The sequence below is a fragment of the Phyllobates terribilis genome, unplaced genomic scaffold, assembly GCF_046119375.1.
Source record: "Phyllobates terribilis strain yellow unplaced genomic scaffold, ASM4611937v1 Scaffold_11__3_contigs__length_659146591, whole genome shotgun sequence".
Lineage (NCBI taxonomy): Eukaryota > Metazoa > Chordata > Amphibia > Anura > Dendrobatidae > Phyllobates > Phyllobates terribilis.
Genome location: NW_027362771.1, coordinates 643,968,496 through 643,990,848, shown reverse-complemented (window position 1 = coordinate 643,990,848; position 22,353 = coordinate 643,968,496). Strand labels below are relative to the sequence as shown.

The following is a 22,353-nucleotide window of genomic DNA, read 5'->3' as shown; positions in this document are numbered from 1 at the left end:
GCAGGGGTGACAGTATAATATACAGTATATAATGTACAGTGCAGAGGTGACGGGGTAATATACACTATATAATGTACAGTACAGGGGTGACGGGGTAATATACAGTATATAATGTACAGTGCCGGGGTGACGGGGTAATATACACTATATAATGTACAGTGCAGAGGTGACGGGGTAATATACAGTATATAATGTACAGTGCAGGGGTGACAGTATAATATACAGTATATAATGTACAGTGCAGAGGTGACGGGGTAATATACACTATATAATGTACAGTACAGGGGTGACGGGGTAATATACAGTATATAATGTACAGTGCCGGGGTGACGGGGTAATATACAGTATATAATGTACAGTGCAGGGGTGACAGTATAATATACAGTATATAATGTACAGTGCAGAGGTGACGGGGTAATATACACTATATAATGTACAGTGCAGAGGTGACGGGGTAATATACAGTATATAATGTACAGTGCAGGGGTTACAGTATAATATACAGTATATAATGTACAGTGCAGAGGTGACGGGGTAATATACACTATATAATGTACAGTACAGGGGTGACGGGGTAATATACAGTATATAATGTACAGTGCAGCGGTGATGGGGTAATATACAGTATATAATGTACAGTGCAGGGGTGACAGTATAATATACAGTATATAATGTACAGTGCAGGGGTGACGGGTAATATACAGTATATAATGTACAGTGCAGCGGTGATGGGGTAATATACACTATATAATGTACAGTGCAGGGGTGACAGTATAATATACAGTATATAATGTACAGTGCAGGGGTGACGGGTAATATACAGTATATAATGTACAGTGCAGGGGTGACGGGGTAATATACAGTATATAATGTACAGTGCAGGGGTGACGGGGTAATATACAGTATATAATGTACAGTGCAGGGGTGACGGGGTAATATACAGTATATAATGTACAGTGCAGAGGTGACGGGGTAATATACAGTATATAATGTACAGTGCCGGGGTGACGGGGTAATATACAGTATATAATGTACAGTGCAGAGGTGACGGGGTAATATACAGTATATAATGCACAGTGCAGAGGTGACGGGGTAATATACAGTATATAATGTACAGTGCAGGGGTGACGGGGTAATATACAGTATATAATGTACAGTGCAGCGGTGACGGGGTAATATACAGTATATAATGTACAGTGCAGGGGTGACAGTATAATATACAGTATATAATGTACAGTGCAGCGGTGACGGGGTAATATACACTATATAATGTACAGTGCAGAGGTGACGGGGTAATATACACTATATAATGTACAGTGCAGGGGTGACAGTATAATATACAGTATATAATGTACAGTGCAGGGGTGACGGGTAATATACAGTATATAATGTACAGTGCAGGGGTGACGGGGTAATATACAGTATATAATGTACAGTGCAGGGGTGACGGGGTAATATACAGTATATAATGTACAGTGCAGGGGTGACGGGGTAATATACAGTATATAATGTACAGTGCAGGGGTGACGGGTAATATACAGTATATAATGTACAGTGCAGAGGTGACGGGGTAATATACAGTATATAATGTACAGTGCAGGGGTGACGGGGTAATATACAGTATATAATGTACAGTGCAGGGGTGACTGGTTATTATACAGTATATAATGTACAGTGCAGGGGTGACAGTATAATATACGGTATATAATGTACAGTGCAGGGGTGACGGGGTAATATACAGTATATAATGTACAGTGCAGAGGTGACGGGGTAATATACAGTATATAATGTACAGTGCAGGGGTGACGGGGTAATATACAGTATATAATGTACAGTGCAGGGGTGACGGGGTAATATACAGTATATAATGTACAGTGCAGAGGTGACGGGGTAATATACACTATATAATGTACAGTGCAGGGGTGACAGTATAATATACAGTATATAATGTACAGTGCAGGGGTGACGGGTAATATACAGTATATAATGTACAGTGCAGGGGTGACGGGTAATATACAGTATATAATGTACAGTGCAGGGGTGACGGGTAATATACAGTATATAATGTACAGTGCAGGGGTGACGGGGTAATATACACTATATAATGTACAGTGCAGAGGTGACGGGGTAATATACAGTATATAATGTACAGTGCAGGGGTGACGGGGTAATATACAGTATATAATGTACAGTGCAGGGGTGACAGTATAATATACAGTATATAATGTACAGTGCAGGGGTGACGGGGTAATATACAGTATATAATGTACAGTGCAGGGGTGACTGGTTATTATACAGTATATAATGTACAGTGCAGGGGTGACAGTATAATATACAGTATATAATGTACAGTGCAGGGGTGACAGTATAATATACAGTATATAATGTACAGTGCAGGGGTGACGGGTAATATACAGTATATAATGTACAGTGCAGGGGTGACGGGGTAATATACAGTATATAATGTACAGTGCAGGGGTGACGGGGTAATATACAGTATATAATGTACAGTGCAGGGGTGACGGGGTAATATACAGTATATAATGTACAGTGCAGAGGTGACGGGGTAATATACAGTATATAATGTACAGTGCAGGGGTGACGGGGTAATATACAGTATATAATGTACAGTGCAGGGGTGACTGGTTATTATACAGTATATAATGTACAGTGCAGGGGTGACGGGGTAATATACAGTATATAATGTACAGTGCAGGGGTGACGGGGTAATATACAGTATATAATGTACAGTGCAGGGGTGACAGGGTAATATACAGCATATAATGTACAGTGCAGAGGTGACGGGGTAATATACAGTATATAATGTACAGTGCAGGGGTGACTGGTTATTATACAGTATATAATGTACAGTGCAGGGGTGACGGGGTAATATACAGTATATAATGTACAGTGCAGGGGTGACTGGTTACTATACAGTATATAATGTACAGTGCAGAGGTGACGGGGTAATATACACTATATAATGTACAGTGCAGAGGTGACAGTATAATATACAGTATATAATGTACAGTGCAGAGGTGACGGGGTAATATACACTATATAATGTACAGTGCAGCGGTGACAGTATAATATACAGTATATAATGTACAGTGCAGGGGTGACGGGGTAATATACAGTATATAATGTACAGTGCAGGGGTGACTGGTTATTATACAGTATATAATGTACAGTGCAGGGGTGACGGGGTAATATACAGTATATAATGTACAGTGCAGGGGTGACGGGGTAATATACAGTATATAATGTACAGTGCAGGGGTGACGGGGTAATATACAGTATATAATGTACAGTGCAGAGGTGACAGGGTAATATACAGTATATAATGTACAGTGCAGAGGTGACGGGGTAATATACAGTATATAATGTACAGTGCAGGGGTGACAGTATAATATACAGTATATAATGTACAGTGCAGAGCTGACGGGGTAATATACAGTATATAATGTACAGTGCAGAGGTGACAGGGTAATATACAGTATATAATGTACAGTGCAGGGGTGACGGGGTAATATACAGTATATAATGTACAGTGCAGGGGTGACTGGTTATTATACAGTATATAATGTACAGTGCAGGGGTGACGGGGTAATATACAGTATATAATGGACAGTGCAGCGGTGACGGGGTAATATACACTATATAATGTACAGTGCAGAGGTGACAGGGTAATATACAGTATATAATGTACAGTGCAGGGGTGACGGGGTAATATACAGTATATAATGTACAGTGCAGGGGTGACTGGTTATTATACAGTATATAATGTACAGTGCAGGGGTGACGGGGTAATATACAGTATATAATGGACAGTGCAGGGGTGACGGGGTAATATACAGTATATAATGTACAGTGCAGGGGTGACGGGGTAATATACAGTATATAATGTACAGTGCAGGGGTGACGGGGTAATATACAGTATATAATGTACAGTGCAGGGGTGACGGGGTAATATACAGTATATAATGGACAGTGCAGCGGTGACGGGGTAATATACAGTATATAATGTACAGTGCAGGGGTGACGGGGTAATATACAGTATATAATGTACAGTGCAGAGGTGACGGGGTAATATACACTATATAATGTACAGTGCAGGGGTGACGGGGTAATATGCACTATATAATGTACAGTGCAGGGGTGACGGGGTAATTTACACTATATAATGTACAGTGCAGGGGTGATGGGGTAATATACAGTATATAATGTACAGTGCAGGGGTGACGGGGTAATATACACTATATAATGTACAGTGCAGGGGTGACGGGGTAATATACACTATATAATGTACAGTGCAGGGGTGACTGGTTATTATACAGTATATAATGTACAGTGCAGGGGTGACGGGGTAATATACAGTATATAATGTACAGTGCAGGGGTGACGGGGTAATTTACACTATATAATGTACAGTGCAGGGGTGATGGGGTAATATACACTATATAATGTACAGTGCAGGGATGACGGGGTAATATACAGTATATAATGTACAGTGCAGGGGTGACGGGGTAATATACAGTATATAATGTACAGTGCAGGGTTGACGGGGTAATATACAGTATATAATGTACAGTGCAGGGGTGACGGGGTAATATACAGTATATAATGTACAGTGCAGCGGTGACGGGGTAATATACAGTATATAATGTACAGTGCAGGGGTGACGGGGTAATATACAGTATATAATGTACAGTGCAGGGGTGACGGGTAATATACAGTATATAATGTACAGTGCAGGGGTGACGGGGTAATATACAGTATATAATGTACAGTGCAGCGGTGACGGGGTAATATACAGTATATAATGTACAGTGCAGGGGTGACGGGGTAATATACAGTATATAATGTACAGTGCAGCGGTGACGGGGTAATATACAGTATATAATGTACAGTGCAGAGGTGACGGGGTAATATACAGTATATAATGTACAGTGCAGGGGTGATGGGGTAATATACAGTATATAATGTACAGTGCAGGGGTGACGGGGTAATATACAGTATATAATGTACAGTGCAGAGGTGACGGGGTAATATACAGTATATAATGTACAGTGCAGGGGTGACGGGGTAATATACAGTATATAATGTACAGTGCAGGGGTGACGGGGTAATATACAGTATATAATGTACAGTGCAGGGGTGACGGGGTAATATACAGTATATAATGTACAGTGCAGAGGTGACGGGGTAATATACAGTATATAATGTACAGTGCAGGGGTGACGGGTAATATACAGTATATAATGTACAGTGCAGCGGTGACGGGGTAATATACAGTATATAATGTACAGTGCAGGGGTGACTGGTTATTATACAGTATATAATGTACAGTGCAGGGGTGACTGGTTATTATACAGTATATAATGTACAGTGCAGGGGTGACGGTGTAATATACAGTATATAATGTACAGTGCAGGGGTGACGGGTAATATACAGTATATAATGTACAGTGCAGCGGTGACGGGGTAATATACAGTATATAATGTACAGTGCAGGGGTGACGGGTAATATACACTATATAATGTACAGTGCAGGGGTGACGGGTAATATACAGTATATAATGTACAGTGCAGAGGTGACGGGGTAATATACAGTATATAATGTACAGTGCAGCGGTGACGGGGTAATATACAGTATATAATGTACAGTGCAGAGGTGACGGGGTAATATACAGTATATAATGTACAGTGCAGAGGTGACGGGGTAATATACAGTATATAATGTACAGTGCAGGGGTGACAGTATAATATACGCTATATAATGATATACAGGGCGGGGAGTGTATATAGCACCCGGTATATAGTGTACAGGCGGCAGTGAGCCTCTAGCTTGTATACAGCAGCTCTTACCCGGTGTGCGGTGCCACTGGCCGGTGGGTGATGTGACAGCTCAGTACAGCGCTTCTCTTATATAGAGGGAGGGACGGCCGGGGGGCACACAACGAGCGCCCACAGGGAGGGGGCAAACACAGACACACGATCACAGTGCTGTGGAAAGTATCTGCCCCCCTCAGATGTCCTGATTATTGTGTATTATGAGAATGAACAGTTCCCACCTTAGGGACCCCGGCCCCGTCCTGCAGCGTTATACCACCCTACCCCCCTCTATTGCTGCAGTATAACGTTACGTCTGCACATGTCGGATTGCACACAGGTTCTGTATCAGGATCCGTGCTGAGATACGCGCCAGATGCGACAATAATCCGCATCCCGTGACGCTTCTCCATCTACACGGAACAGAACATATCTAGGCGGATTATTGGCTCCGCTGGGGCCGTTCACCGTCCACCATCCAGAGAGGAAGCAGCGCACACCGGGAGGCGGCTCTGCAGCAGACTGAGGTTTACCATGGGGCAGGACCATGGATGGCGGAAAGTCTTCCCTGGGTGCAGAGAGGTGGTGGCCCGTGAGCTCAGGAAGACCCCACCTTTAGCTAGTGAATTACTGGAAACAAATCAGTCCTACCTTGAGGTGTTGCACCTTACAAAGGTTTGCCGAACCCCCTGCTGTAGCTTGGGGGCCTTAACCTAATGGCTAGGGTTAGGGCTATGATTAGGAGTACAGTATTAGGGTTAAAGTTAGGTTTAGGCATAGGGATAGGATAACCGCTATGATTAGGGATACTTCTATAGGATTAGGGTTAGTACAAGGGTTGGGGTTAGGATTAGGGATATTATTAGGCATAAAATAAGGGATAGGGTTAGGATTGAGAGCAGAAGAGTCTAGAGGGGAGAGAAGAGTCTGGAGGAGAAGATGTATTTGGGGTCAAAAGAAGAGTCTGAGAAGGAACAGATAAGTCTGGAGGATGACAGAGGGGCCTGGAGGGGACAGAGGGACCTGGAGGTGAAAGAGGAGTCTGAAGGAGGACAGAGAGGCATGGAGGAGGACAGAGGAATCTGGAGGAGGACAGAGGGGTCTGGATGAGGACAGAGGAGTCTGGAGGAGGACAGAGGAGTTTGGAGGAGGACAGAGGAGTCTGGAGGGGAAAGAGGAGTGTGAAGGAGGACAGAGGGGACTGGAGGAGGACAGAGGGGTCTGGAGGAGGACAGAGGAGTCTGCAGGAGGACAGAGGGGCCTGGAGGGGAAACAGAAGTCTGAAGGAAGACAGATGGGCCTGGAGGAGGACAGAGGGGTCTGAAGGAGGACAGAGGGGCCTGGAGGAGGACAGAGGGACCTGGAGGTGAAAGAGGAGTCTGAAGGAGGACAGAGAGGCATGGAGGAGGACAGAGGAATCTGGAGGAGGACAGAGGGGTCTGGATGAGGACAGAGGAGTCTGGAGGAGGACAGAGGAGTTTGGAGGAGGACAGAGGAGTCTGGAGGGGAAAGAGGAGTGTGAAGGAGGACAGAGGGGACTGGAGGAGGACAGAGGGGTCTGGAGGAGGACAGAGGAGTCTGCAGGAGGACAGAGGGGCCTGGAGGGGAAACAGAAGTCTGAAGGAAGACAGATGGGCCTGGAGGAGGACAGAGGGGTCTGAAGGAGGACAGAGGGGCCTGGAGGAGGACAGAGGGACCTGGAGGTGAAAGAGGAGTCTGAAGGAGGACAGAGAGGCATGGAGGAGGACAGAGGAATCTGGAGGAGGACAGAGGGGTCTGGATGAGGACAGAGGAGTCTGGAGGAGGACAGAGGAGTTTGGAGGAGGACAGAGGAGTCTGGAGGGGAAAGAGGAGTGTGAAGGAGGACAGAGGGGACTGGAGGAGGACAGAGGGGTCTGGAGGAGGACAGAGGAGTCTGCAGGAGGACAGAGGGGCCTGGAGGGGAAACAGAAGTCTGAAGGAAGACAGATGGGCCTGGAGGAGGACAGAGGGGCCTGGAGGGGACAGAGGAGTCTGCAGGAGGACAGAGGGGCCTGGAGGGGAAACAGAAGTCTGAAGGAAGACAGCGGGGCCTGGGGGAGGACAGAGGGGCCTGGAGGGGAAAGAGGAGTCTGAAGGAGGACAGAGAGGCATGGAGGAGGACAGAGGAATCTGGAGGAGGACAGAGGGGTCTGGATGAGGACAGAGGAGTTTGGAGGAGGACAGAGGAGTCTGGAGGAGGTCAGAGGGGCCTGGAGGAGGACAGAGGGGCTTGGAGGGGAAAGAGGAGTGTGAAGGAGGACAGAGGGGACTGGAGGAGGACAGAGGGGTCTGGAGAAGGACAGAGGAGTCAGGAGAAGGACAGAGGGGCCTTGAGATCACAGAGGGGTCTGGAGGAGGACAGAGGGGTCTGGAAGGGACATAGAATTCTGAGGATGAAAAAAGAGTATAGATAGTATATATATAGTATAGGAGCAGAGGAGTTTGAAGGATGCTGAGAACCTTGGAGGACACAACAGCATATGTCAAGGAAAATGTGTCTTGGAGGAGAAGAAGAGTCTGAAAAGGAAAAGTGTGGAAGAGGCTCTAGAAAAGGACAACGATCTGTTGGAAGTCTGGAGAACAGAGCAGTCGGGTGGAGGACAGAGGAGCCTGGTGGAGGACAGGTGTATGTGTAAAGTGTCTGAGAGCAGTAGTTGCGACCAAGCTGCTGTCCGGTTGCGCTCTGGCACTTTACAGACAAGGGGTGACCCAGTGTGCTGTAGGGTGTGGGGTGCATCAGACTCTCTTGTAGGCTGCAGGCCTCTGCTGCCTCCAGGCTTCTGTCCTCAGGAGCCACAATGCATGGAACTCCAAGTTCTTTGTAACGGTCAAACTTTTACTAAACAGTCCAGGTTCATCAGGTGGTTACAGGTGGGATAGGGAACAGCAATTCGCACTTCCTTCCTCCTTATTACAACTCCTCTCCAGTTCTGCCACACGTTCATTCTGCACTACCCCCAAGTCCGCTGACTCCATCAGCCTCAGAGATTCTCATTGTCCGCTCCAGCATTTCTCCCAGGACTGGCCACCAGCCCCCATGTAATTCCATGTTATAGAAACATGGGGGTCAGTGGGTGCTCTCATTCACTGGCCCGGCTGTCTTTAGAAAGACCGCATGGACCAGGGCTCATCCCACTGAATGCCCGAACTCCTCCCTGTGGGCGTAATACTACTCAGACAACACAGGGTGAAGGTAAAACAGTGTGGCAATGCTTTATTGAACCATCAACAGACAATAAACATATGGAACAGTCCCAGCAAATACCCAAGATGGTGCAAATTACACAGTCTCATCCTTCCACTGACTCGCCAGGAATAGAGCAGCTGCGACTTTGGGGCTTCCAGGGCCGACTACCCCCACCAGTGGCATCTCACTTCTGGCGGGCACCTACAGAGAGAAGATAACGACAAGCTTAGGAAGCTGACAATCCATTGAGGTATGTGGTGAGGTGACCGGGGTGTCCCAACCTGGCTTTCCAAACATCTCCATGGGACCAGGTGACCAGATGGTCCCAACCTGGCTTCTCAGTCAGAACATCTCCATGGGGCCAGGTGAACGGAGGGTCCCAACCTGACTTCCCCTATCGTCTTTATGGGGCCAGGTGACCAGAGGGTCCCAACCTGGCTTCTCCAAACGTCTCCATGGGGCCAGTGTTGGTCAATGGAGCAGATCTGTATTCTTCCAGCTAGGGCCATGGTCCCTTAGGCTGGCATCCTGTAGAATGTCAAATCTGTGTCCCTCTTAATGGAGCCTTGGTGTCCTGGCTACTGTTCTGTAGAGTCTCGCAGTAGGATATAGATCCCATTTTATACCCACATCTGTAGTTCAGGCCATCATCCACAGGTAAGAGTGAAGGTGGGATAAGGTCAATTCTCATTGTTTAAGTATTTAATCAATCTGCATTTTGTCCTTCACTGTTTGCAAGTCAACAAGCTACATGGACTTATGAAATGGGAAATCAACATATTAGCAAACATCAATTGTTCAATAACCTTGCATCCGTGTCATCCAAGAATAGCAATAGAATAAATTGTAGGAGCTGATATAAGAGGTAAACAGCAGCCATAATTTATTGAACCACCAGCAATCAATAACATATAGAACAGTCCCAGCAACTACACAAGATGGGGAAAATTACAGAGTCTCACCCTTCCCCTGGCTCGCCGGGATTTGGGCAGTGACATATGTGGCCAGGTGACCTGATTGTCTCAACCTGGATTCTTCAAATTGTCTCTGAGATTCAGCAATGGCCAATGGAGCAGTTCTGAATTTTTCCAGCCTGGGCTGTGGTCCCTTAGGCTGACATTCTGTAGAGTCTCACAGAACAGACGCAGAGACCCTCTTTTATAGCTTAGTTGTGCCCGTGGTGCCTGAGAAGAGCCATCAAAAGAAACTGTTCCTTGTTCCAGAGGGCAGGAGGCCCTAAAGTGTTCCAGGAGAACCCGGATGTTGACCAGGATGGCCGAAGAGTTTTGTGTCATCTTCCCCCTCCCAGTTTGTTTTACGCACATTGTGTACCTCCCTGAGGGATTGCGTTAAAATGCGAGGGTCTTTCTCCCTGGCACAGGCAGGCGAGAATTAAACACAGACCTGTGAAATAGACACCCCTAGCATAGGGGCGGAGATGGAAGGAAAGAGGAAATAGCTCATTTAGGCTCAAAAGGGGTTTAACATAAACTTCCATAACTCTGGTAATAATGGGACCCATATTTTTAGTGGCAGTGTCAGCCAAGGAACAAGATGCTTATTTTTTTGTAGCCAAAAGTCCCTCCGGGGAGCTGTGGCGCAGGAGTAACAAAATAGCAGATCGCAACCACGCCATGTGTGGTCTCTAAATTAAGGTAAAATCATAATAGAAAAATGGTATCACTTTTGGGCTTCTGGAATCAACCAGCGATAAGTTGTTATCCCAAAAACCAGAGATCTTAAATAAAATGTGCAGGCTGGAGACCAGCCCCCATGATGTCAGCACAGGGGGTGTGTGGGACAGTCTCCCCTTAAGCATAAAAGGATCCACGGAGGATAGATGAGCATTCTTTGCCGGGAGTATATATTCATTATAGCAACGAATCCTGTTCGATAACTGTCAAATCTGGAGCGTCTCCCCTCCACCTATGCTGAGTCATCCCTGCGAACTGTATAGAGTAAGTTTCTTCTTTAATCCTTATTATTTTGTGTAACTGCCCATGTATTGTATTGTCCCCTTTTATAAAATCTTTTATATTTTTCATAATACTGCCTCCCTTTTGGATTAAATAGAAAATGTAAGAGTCCTGTTTCTTTTGTTCTGTAATCGTTCCCTCCCCCGAAGTCATCCCAGGTGTTTGACCAGGCCTGTATTATATTTCAAAGCTGGACGGTGGTGGCAGCGAATAATAATAATTGGACTATCGTGAAGCTGACAATAACCGTACGGAGCGTATACACATATTCCGTGCATTGGAATCCGGAGGTGTGATGCCATACACTCACTGGTCGCTTGCCGATACCTACATAGTCAGTAGTCTGGTTTGTGTGCTCGGCAACGGTGAGATATTGTGTGATCTCCCTGATGTCATCTCTTTGGAACCCTGACAGTGTTCATCGCCATCTTTGTTTTCGCTTGATCCTTCCCCGCATCTGTCAAGTTTTCTTGATACATGGATCGATCTTGCCAACTACGCCAAATGTAAAGTGTCCGAGAGCGGTAGTCGTGACCAAGCTGCTTTCCAGTTGCGCTCTGGCACTTTACAGACAAGGGGTATCCCAGTACCAGTGTGCTGTAGGGTGTGGGGTGCATTACAGTCACTTGTAGGCCGCAGGACTCCGCTGCCTCCAGACTTACGTTCTTTGTAACAGTCAAACTTTTACTAAACAATCCAAGTTCATCAGGTGGGCACAGCTGGGATAGGACACAGCAATTCTCACTTCCTTCCTCCTTAATACAACTCCTGTTCTGCCACCCATTCGTTCTGGACTATCCCCAAGCCCACTGATTCCCGCTAGTCTTAGGGATTTCTCATTGTCCACTCCAGCAGTGCACCGGGACCGGACACCTGCCCCCCATGTAATTCCATGTCCACCGACCTCGTGATGTCACAAGACCAGGCCCGCTCCTTGGTACCTGGCCCGAGCCCTAGGCTCCAGACGCTGTTGAAATGTCCATCAGAGAACTCCATTTGGCCTCCCACTGCCTCAAACGGTTGGCCCATGCTGCCTCTAGCAATCCACCACACCTGGACTTGGCCTTCATTAGGCACGATGACACTGACCTCCCCCTAACCAGGAAATGCCCCCCTATTATCAGCACTACTGCCCAACCACTGGGCTGGTTCTATCATTAACTATTTCCTATCTTACAAACTAAACCTATTATCCATACTCTATGTCTTATGTTGTCCTAAGCTTATCCTATGCTATTCTCACATTATGCATTAACACCTTATATACTGTATGTGAAGACTCGGGGTGTCCCGTGGGCATAATACTACTCAGACAACACAGGGTGAGGGTTAAACACTGTGCTAATACTTTATTGAACCACCAAACAATACAATAACATATAGAACAGTCCCAAGATGGTGCAAAATTACACAGTCTCACCCTTTCGCTGGCCCGATGGGAATAGAGCAACTGTGACTTTGGGACTTCCAGGGCCGACTACCTCAACCATAAATTCAAAAGTCAACACAAAGATAATAGTGTATTAGTGTTGAGCGATTATGTCTCATTAACCCTTTCAAACAGGCAATTACTGCATGTGTCACAGCTGTCTAACAGCCGGTGACACTTGCAGCTGCGGTGACAGTAAAAGAAATGCCGAGCACGCCAAAATACTCGGCGATCACCCGAGCGTGCTCGCCAGAAGGGTTAATGAGACATACTCGCTCAACACTATAGTGTATTTCTCCTGGCTTAACAAATCTAGATGTCTGGATAATTAAGACTAGAAGCTGTGTCGTCACACTCTACATTACACGTTACTTTTACATATAAGACCGCACGCTGGTATTCACATAGCTCGTCTGTTGTCTTCAGGGTTAGTAATAGGTTAAGACAGTCCATATTACTACATATGCAAGACAAAGTAGTTTAGAGGAGAGAGACAAGTCTGGGGGTGAGGAGAGTGGAAACAGGACAAAGTTTAGAGGGACAGAGATTCCTGCAGTGGACACAACAGACTAGAACAGAGTCTAGAATGGATAGAGTCGCCTCAAGGGGAACAGAAAGGTCGAAAAGGGGTCTGAATGGAGACAAATGAGTTTGAAGCGGAAATGGAAGTCTAGATGGTGACATGGGAGTCTGGAGCAGAGACAGAACTTTAGAAGGGACAGAGGAGTATGAAGTACAACAATGAGGGAACCAAGGGATTTGGAGAGATAAATGGGTTTGAAGGTGACAGATGAGCTTGAAGAGGAAAGAGAAGTCTGGAGGAGGACAGAGATGTTCAGAAGGAAAAGATGAGCCCAGTAGGGTGTCGCTGCCGAAAGAGGAGTCTGGAGGAGACAGTGGAGCCTGGAGAAAACAAAAGGGTCTAGAGGGAGAAAGGAGGGTCTGGAAGATACAGGGAAATATGCATTGAAACAGAGGGGTCTGGAGGAATCAGAAGGGAGAGGAATGAGGAATCATGGGTATGGAAGGGAACAGAGTACCCCGGAAGAAACATAATTCTGGAGGGGGACAAAAGAGTCTGGAATAGACAAAGAAGCCTGTTGCTGACCAAGAAATCTGTATGTGACAGTGGAGTCTGGACAGTGTTGGACTGGGGTGCCAAATGCCCACCAGTGACATTGGTTCTGGGGGCCGGGGCCCACTGTTCAGCAACATGCAATATTACCTAACCCCTGTTCACAAATTTGCCTCTGCTTCTATATAATAATACACAGGGCAGTTTGTTAAAAAATGAGATGCTGCCCTTGTCTGTACATGTATTAAGGGTACTGAGCCCGACACTGCTCATATAAGGGGTGCGGGCCCACCAGTTGATTTACCTGTTACCCCGTGGGTCAGTCCGAGCCTGCATCTCCAGGAAAGTGAAGGGGCAAGTGGAAACAAAAAAGTGAGGAGTCTGAATAGAGACAAAAGTGTCTGGTAGAAAAAGGGAATTCTGGAAGGGACAGTATGGTCTGGAAGGAGACAGAGGAGTCCGGAAGGAAACAGATGGGTCCGGAAGAAGACAGATGGGTCTGGAAAAAGACAGAGGGATATGGAAAGCCACAGAGGGATCTGGAAAGTGACAGAGGGATCTGGAAAGCCACAGAGGGATCTGGAAAGCCACAGAGGGATCTGGAAAGCGACAGAGGGATCTGGAAAGCGACAGAGGGATCTGGAAAGCCACAGAGGGATCTGGAAAGCGACAGGGATCTGGAAAGCGACAGAGGGATCTGGAAGGAGACAGAGGGATCTGGAGGAGTCTGGAAGGAGACAGAGGAGTCTGAAAGGAGACAGAGGAGTCTGAAAGGAGACATAAAAGTATGGAGGGGACAGAGGAGTCTGTAATGGGACAGATGGGTCTGGAAAGAGACAGAGGGATCTGGAGGAGTCTGGAAGGAGACAGAGAGACCTGGAGGACAGAGGAGTCTGGAGGAGAAAGAGGACTATAGACAGAGACCGAGGAGTCCGGAAGGAGACAAGGTGTGAAGACCTGGGGTCTTCCATGGGCGTAATAATACTCAGACAATGCAGGATGAGTGTAAAACAGCGCAACAATATTTTATTGAACCACCAAACAATAAACACATAGAACAGTCCCAGAAAATGCACAAGATGGTAGAACATTACACAGTCTCACTCTTCCGCTCCGCCTGCCAGGAATAGATCAGCTGCGACTTTGGGACTTCCAGGGCCAACTACCTCAACCAGTGGCCCCCTGCTTTTGGCGAGCCCCCCACAGAGAGGAGGTAGTGGCAAGCTTAGGAAGCTGACAGTCCATTGAGGAACAAGGCCATGAGACCCGAGAGTCCCACCCTGGCCTCTCCGAGAGTGTCCATGGGGCCAGATGACCGGCTGGTCCCAATCTGGCTTCCCAGAAATGTCTCCATGGGTTCCAGGTGACCGGAGGGTCCCACATTGCAACCCCAAACAACATATCCATGGGGCCAGGTGACCTCATTGTCCCAACTTGGTTTCCCCAAATTTATCCATGGGTTCTTTGATGGTCAATGGAGCAGATCTGTATCCTTCCAGTCAGGGCCATGCACCCTTAGGCTGGAGTCCTGTAGAATCCAAATCTGTGTCCCTCTTGATCGAGACATGCTACCAAGCTACTGTCCTGAAGAGTTTCTCTTGCAGCAGGACAGAAATTCCTTTTTATATTTCACATTTGTCCTTTCAAGTCATCATTCACAGGTCAGATGGAAAGGTGCAGGGTTCAGGTCTAATTTTTTGACCATTTAATCAATTTGCATAGTTGGTATCCCCCTGCTCTTGTAAATCACCAAACTAGCTGGCCTAGTACAATATGTAATTAGCATATAATCAAACACTATTGTTCTCCGTCCAAGAGAAGTCAACATTCAGACTTATACAAATACTGGTCTGTCCTTCTTGACCTACTAAACAAACACACATAGGAGACATATGAGTTTGAAGGAAGAAAGAGGAGACTGGAAGGGGAGAGATGGGTCTGGAAGAAGACAGAGGGATCTGCAGGAGTCAGGAAGGAGACAGAAGAGTCTGGAAAGAGACAGAGAAGTGTGAAGGCGACAGAGGAGTCTAGAGGATATAGAGGTCTCTGGAGGAGACAGACAGACCTGTTACCTCTGACCTCATTCAGTTCTGAGTTTGTCCCTTTGGTGGGTCGGGGGGCCCAGAACCTACAAGACACAATACAAGACACCTTGTACATCCTGAACCTAGGATCAATGGATCTGCTTGGGTCTTGGCCGCCGTCAGCACTGTGCATATTGTCAGCGATCCCTCCCAGGATATATTGTCATGGAGTCTGTATGCTCATTATCAGGGTAAGGTATAATGGGGGGCGTTTAGAAGCAGTGGGGGAGAGGAGAAATATACGAGTCGGGGGTCTCATTCTCTGATGCCGTATGTCTGTGTCTTTAACTTCAGCTCATACATTGATGTCGGTGACCCCTGTAATCAGACAGTGACACCCGGACTGTAGGGCAGGAGCAGGGTGTCGGGGCAGCAGATCAGGTGTCCCCTACGTGACCTTGTCAGGGGTCAGCTCAGGCTCCTGTTACCCCTGTCCTTTAGTCTTTCTCAGGAATGAGCCCGAGAAGGGGGAGACTGAGTCCTGACCTTAACACGGGATATATATATCCACTGCACCTGCCTCACACGTAACCCCTGCTCGCCCAGTATAGACCACCACCCCTGTCACTGCCGGCTCCCTCCATCTCCTCCACACGTCTCAGCTCCGAGATCGGTCACTTAAAGGGACACAGTGCCTCAATTGTAAGAGAAAACAACGAAACACTGGTAACATTATCAGTGACGCCGACCCAACAACACCAGCAAAGGCCGGCGACACCAGCAAAGGCCGGCGACACCAGCAAAGGCCGGAGACACCAGCAAAGGCCGGCGACACCAGCAAAGGCCGGAGACACCAGCAAAGGCCGGCGTCACCAGCAAAGGCCGGCGACACCAGCAAAGGCCGGAGACACCAGCAAAGGCCGGCGACACCAGCAAAGGCCGGAGACACCAGCAAAGGCCGGAGACACCAGCAAAGGCCGGCGACACCAGCAAAGGCCGGCGACACCAGCAAAGGCCGGCGTCACCAGCAAAGGCCGGAGACACCAGCAAAGGCCGGAGACACCAGCAAAGGCCGGCGACACCAGCAAAGGCCGGAGACACCAGCAAAGGCCGGCGACACCAGCAAAGGCCGGCGACACCAGCAAAGGCCGGAGACACCAGCAAAGGCCGGCGTCACCAGCAAAGGCCGGCGACACCAGCAAAGGCCGGAGACACCAGCAAAGGCCGGAGACACCAGCAAAGGCCGGAGACACCAGCAAAGGCCGGCGACACCAGCAAAGGCCGGCGACACCAGCAAAGGCCGGAGACACCAGCAAAGGCCGGCGTCACCAGCAAAGGCCGGAGACACCAGCAAAGGCCGGAGACACCAGCAAAGGCCGGCGACACCAGCAAAGGCCGGCGACACCATCTGCACCACCGAGTCCACAGCTGAGGACTAATCCTCCACCTGACACCATGACCAAGCCTCATCCTCCCAAGACTTCTCCTGTGCTGCACCTGTACTCTGGAATGCACAATCCGGCCACATACTGAGTGTAATGGATCATCATCACCCGACAGCAACAGGAAACAGTAATGTCAATGACGTCACACGACCAATGATAAAGTTATGTCAGTGTTACCTGCAGGAGCCTAATACAAAAAACAGCGCAGCCTGTAATGTGGAGAGATGACCACCAGGTGTCAGTGTAACCTGCAGGAGTCTAATATAAAATACAGCTCAGCCAGTAATGTGGAGAGATGACCACCAGGTGTCAGTGTTACCTGCAGGAGTCTAATATAAAACACAGCTCAGCCTGTAATGTGGAGAGATGACCACCAGGTGTCAGTGTTACCTGCAGGAGTCTAATATAAAATACAGCTCAGCCTGTAATGTGGAGAGATGACCACCAGGTGTCAGTGTTACCTGCAGGAGACTAATATAAAATACAGCTCAGCCTGCAATGTGGAGAGATGACCACCAGGTGTAAGCGTTACCTGCAGGGGCCTAATATAAAATACAGCTCAGCCTGTAATGTGGAGAGATGACCACCAGGTGTCAGCGTTACATGCAGGAGCCTAATATAAAATACAGCTCAGCCTGTAATGTGGAGAGATGACCACCAGGTGTCAGTGTTACCTGCAGAAGCCTAATATAAAATACAGCTCAGCCTGTAATGTGGAGAGATGACCACCAGGTGTCAGTGTTACCTGCAGGAGTCTAATATAAAATACAGCTCAGGCTGTAATGTGGAGAGATGACCACCAGGTGTCAGTGTTACCTGCAGGAGACTAATATAAAATACAGCTCAGCCTGCAATGTGGAAAGATGACCACCAGGTGTCAGCGTTACATGCAGGAGCCTAATATAAAATACAGCTCAGCCTGTAATGTGGAGAGATGACCACCAGGTGTCAGTGTTACCTGCAGGAGTCTAATATAAAATGCAGCTCAGGCTGTAATGTGGAGAGATGACCACCAGGTGTCAGTGTTACCTGCAGAAGCCTAATATAAAATACAGCTCAGCCTGTAATGTGGAGAGATGACCACCAGGTGTAAGCGTTACCTGCAGGAGCCTAATATAAAATACAGCTCAGCCTGTAATGTGGAGAGATGACCACCAGGTGTCAGTGTTACCTGCAGGAGTCTAATATAAAATGCAGCTCAGGCTGTAATGTGGAGAGATGACCACCAGGTGTCAGTGTTACCTGCAGAAGCCTAATATAAAATACAGCTCAGCCTGTAATGTGGAGAGATGACCACCAGGTGTAAGCGTTACCTGCAGGGGCCTAATATAAAATACAGCTCAGCCTGTAATGTGGAGAGATGACCACCAGGTGACAGTGTTACCTCTAGGAGCCTAATATAAAACATAGCTCAGCCTGTAATGTGGAGAGATGACCACCAGGTGTCAGTGTTACCTGCAGGAGTCTAATATAAAATACAGCTCAGCCTGTCATGTGGAAAGATGACCACCAGGTGTCAGTGTTACCTGCAGGAGCCTAATATAAAACATAGCTCAGCCTGTAATGTGGAGAGATGACCACCAGGTGTCAGTGTTACCTGCAGGAGTCTAATATAAAATACAGCTCAGCCTGTCATGTGGAGAGATGACCACCAGGTGTCAGTGTTACCTGCAGGAGCCTAATATAAAATGCAGCTCAGGCTGTAATGTGGAGAGATGACCACCAGGTGTCAGTGTTACCTGCAGGAGCCTAATATAAAATACAGCTCAGCCTGTAATGTAGAGAGATGACCACCAGGTGACAGTGTTACCTCTAGGAGCCTAATATAAAACACAGCTCAGCCTGTAATGTGGAGAGATGACCACCAGGTGTCAGTGTTACCTGTAGGAGTCTAATATAAAATACAGCTCAGCCTGTAATGTGGAGAGATGACCACCAGGTGTCAGTGTTACCTGCAGGAGTCTAATATAAAATACAGCTCAGCCTGTAATGTGGAGAGATGACCACCAGGTGTCAGCGTTACCTGCAGGAGCCTAATATAAAATACAGCTCAGGCTGTAATGTGGAGAGATGACCACCAGGTGTCAGTGTTACCTGCAGGGGCCTAATATAAAATACAGCTCAGGCTGTAATGTGGAGAGATGACCACCAGGTGTCAGTGTTACCTGCATGAGTCTAATATAAAATACAGCTCAGCCTGTAATGTGGAGAGATGACCACCAGGTGTCAGTGTTACCTGCAGGAGCCTAATATAAAATGCAGCTCAGGCTGTAATGTGGAGAGATGACCACCAGGTGTCAGTGTTACCTGCAGGGGCCTAATATAAAATACAGCTCAGGCTGTAATGTGGAGAGATGACCACCAGGTGTCAGTGTTACCTGCATGAGTCTAATATAAAATACAGCTCAGCCTGTAATGTGGAGAGATGACCACCAGGTGTCAGTGTTACCTGCAGGAGCCTAATATAAAATGCAGCTCAGGCTGTAATGTGGAGAGATGACCACCAGGTGTCAGTGTTACCTGCAGGAGCCTAATATAAAATACAGCTCAGCCTGTAATGTGGAGAGATGACCACCAGGTGACAGTGTTACCTCTAGGAGCCTAATATAAAACACAGCTCAGCCTGTAATGTGGAGAGATGACCACCAGGTGTCAGTGTTACCTGTAGGAGTCTAATATAAAATACAGCTCAGCCTGTAATGTGGAGAGATGACCACCAGGTGTCAGTGTTACCTGCAGGAGCCTAATATAAAACACAGCTCAGCCTGTAATGTGGAGAGATGACCACCAGGTGTCAGCGTTACCTGCAGGAGCCTAATATAAAATACAGCTCAGGCTGTAATGTGGAGAGATGACCACCAGGTGTCAGTGTTACCTGCAGGGGCCTAATATAAAATACAGCTCAGGCTGTAATGTGGAGAGATGACCACCAGGTGTCAGTGTTACCTGCAGGGGCCTAATATAAAATACAGCTCAGCCTGTAATGTGGAGAGATGACCACCAGGTGTCAGTGTTACCTGCAGGAGCCTAATATAAAATACAGCTCAGCCTGTAATGTGGAGAGATGACCACCAGGTGTCAGCGTTACCTGCAGGAGCCTAATATAAAATACAGCTCAGGCTGTAATGTGGAGAGATGACCACCAGGTGTCAGTGTTACCTGCAGGAGCCTAATATAAAATACAGCTCAGGCTGTAATGTGGAGAGATGACCACCAGGTGTCAGTGTTACCTGCAGGAGCGTAATATAAAATACAGCTCAGCCTGTAATGTGGAGAGATGACCACCAGGTGTCAGCGTTACCTGCAGGAGCCTAATATAAAATACAGCTCAGGCTGTAATGTGGAGAGATGACCACCAGGTGTCAGTGTTACCTGCAGGAGCCTAATATAAAATACAGCTCAGGCTGTAATGTGGAGAGATGACCACCAGGTGTCAGTGTTACCTGCAGGAGACTAATATAAAATACAGCTCAGCCTGTAATGTGGAGAGATGACCACCAGGTGTCAGTGTTACCTGCAGGAGTCTAATATAAAATACAGCTCAGCCTGTAATGTGGAGAGATGACCACCAGGTGTCAGTGTTACCTGCAGGAGCCTAATATAAAATACAGCTCAGGCTGTAATGTGGAGAGATGACCACCAGGTGTCAGTGTTACCTGCAGGAGTCTAATATAAAACACAGCTCAGCCTGTAATGTGGAGAGATGACCACCAGGTGTCAGTGTTACCTGCAGGAGCCTTCTATAAAATACAGCTCAGCCTGTAATGTGGAGAGATGACCACCAGGTGTCAGTGTTACCTGCAGGAGTCTAATATAAAATACAGCTCAGCCTGTAATGTGGAGAGATGACCACCAGGTGTCAGTGTTACCTGCAGGAGCCTAATATAAAATACAGCTCAGGCTGTAATGTGGAGAGATGACCACCAGGTGTCAGTGTTACCTGCAGGAGCCTAATATAAAATACAGCTCAGGCTGTAATGTGGAGAGATGACCACCAGGTGTCAGTGTTACCTGCAGGAGTCTAATATAAAACACAGCTCAGCCTGTAATGTGGAGAGATGACCACCAGGTGTCAGTGTTACCTGCAGGAGCCTTCTATAAAATACAGCTCAGCCTGTAATGTGGAGAGATGACCACCAGGTGTCAGTGTTACCTGCAGGAGACTAATATAAAATACAGCTCAGCCTGTAATGTGGAGAGATGACCACCAGGTGTCAGTGTTACCTACAGGAGCCTAATATAAAATACAGCTCAGGCTGTAATGTGGAGAGATGACCACCAGGTGTCAGTATTACCTGCAGGAGTCTAATATAAAACACAGCTCAGCCTGTAATGTGGAGAGATGACCACCAGGTGTCAGTGTTACCTGCAGGAGCCTAATATAAAATACAGCTCAGGCTGTAATGTGGAGAGATGATCACCAGGTGTCAGTGTTACCTGCAGGAGCGTAATATAAAATACAGCTCAGCCTGTAATGTGGAGAGATGACCACCAGGTGTCAGTGTTACCTGCAGGAGTCTAATATAAAATACAGCTCAGGCTGTAATGTGGAGAGATGACCACCAGGTGTCAGTGTTACCTGCAGGAGACTAATATAAAATACAGCTCAGCCTGCAATGTGGAGAGATGACCACCAGGTGTAAGCGTTACCTGCAGGGGCCTAATATAAAATACAGCTCAGCCTGTAATGTGGAGAGATGACCACCAGGTGTCAGCGTTACATGCAGGAGCCTAATATAAAATACAGCTCAGCCTGTAATGTGGAGAGATGACCACCAGGTGTCAGTGTTACCTGCAGAAGCCTAATATAAAATACAGCTCAGCCTGTAATGTGGAGAGATGACCACCAGGTGTCAGTGTTACCTGCAGGAGTCTAATATAAAATACAGCTCAGGCTGTAATGTGGAGAGATGACCACCAGGTGTCAGTGTTACCTGCAGGAGACTAATATAAAATACAGCTCAGCCTGCAATGTGGAAAGATGACCACCAGGTGTCAGCGTTACATGCAGGAGCCTAATATAAAATACAGCTCAGCCTGTAATGTGGAGAGATGACCACCAGGTGTCAGTGTTACCTGCAGGAGTCTAATATAAAATGCAACTCAGGCTGTAATGTGGAGAGATGACCACCAGGTGTCAGTGTTACCTGCAGAAGCCTAATATAAAATACAGCTCAGCCTGTAATGTGGAGAGATGACCACCAGGTGTAAGCGTTACCTGCAGGGGCCTAATATAAAATACAGCTCAGCCTGTAATGTGGAGAGATGACCACCAGGTGACAGTGTTACCTCTAGGAGCCTAATATAAAACATAGCTCAGCCTGTAATGTGGAGAGATGACCACCAGGTGTCAGTGTTACCTGCA

At 47.2% G+C, this 22,353-nt stretch overlaps 1 protein-coding gene across 1 annotated transcript in view; it reads right to left on the bottom strand.

Annotated features, from left to right (window-relative positions):
- ENO3 (enolase 3) overlaps positions 1-5,982 on the bottom strand; it is a 70,579-nt gene extending 64,597 nt beyond the window's left edge. The window contains exon 1 of the mRNA XM_073651063.1: positions 5,868-5,982. The gene's annotated coding sequence lies outside the window, so the exon portion shown is untranslated. The remainder of the gene's footprint in view (positions 1-5,867) is intronic.
- Positions 5,983-22,353: the final 16,371 nt, after the last annotated feature.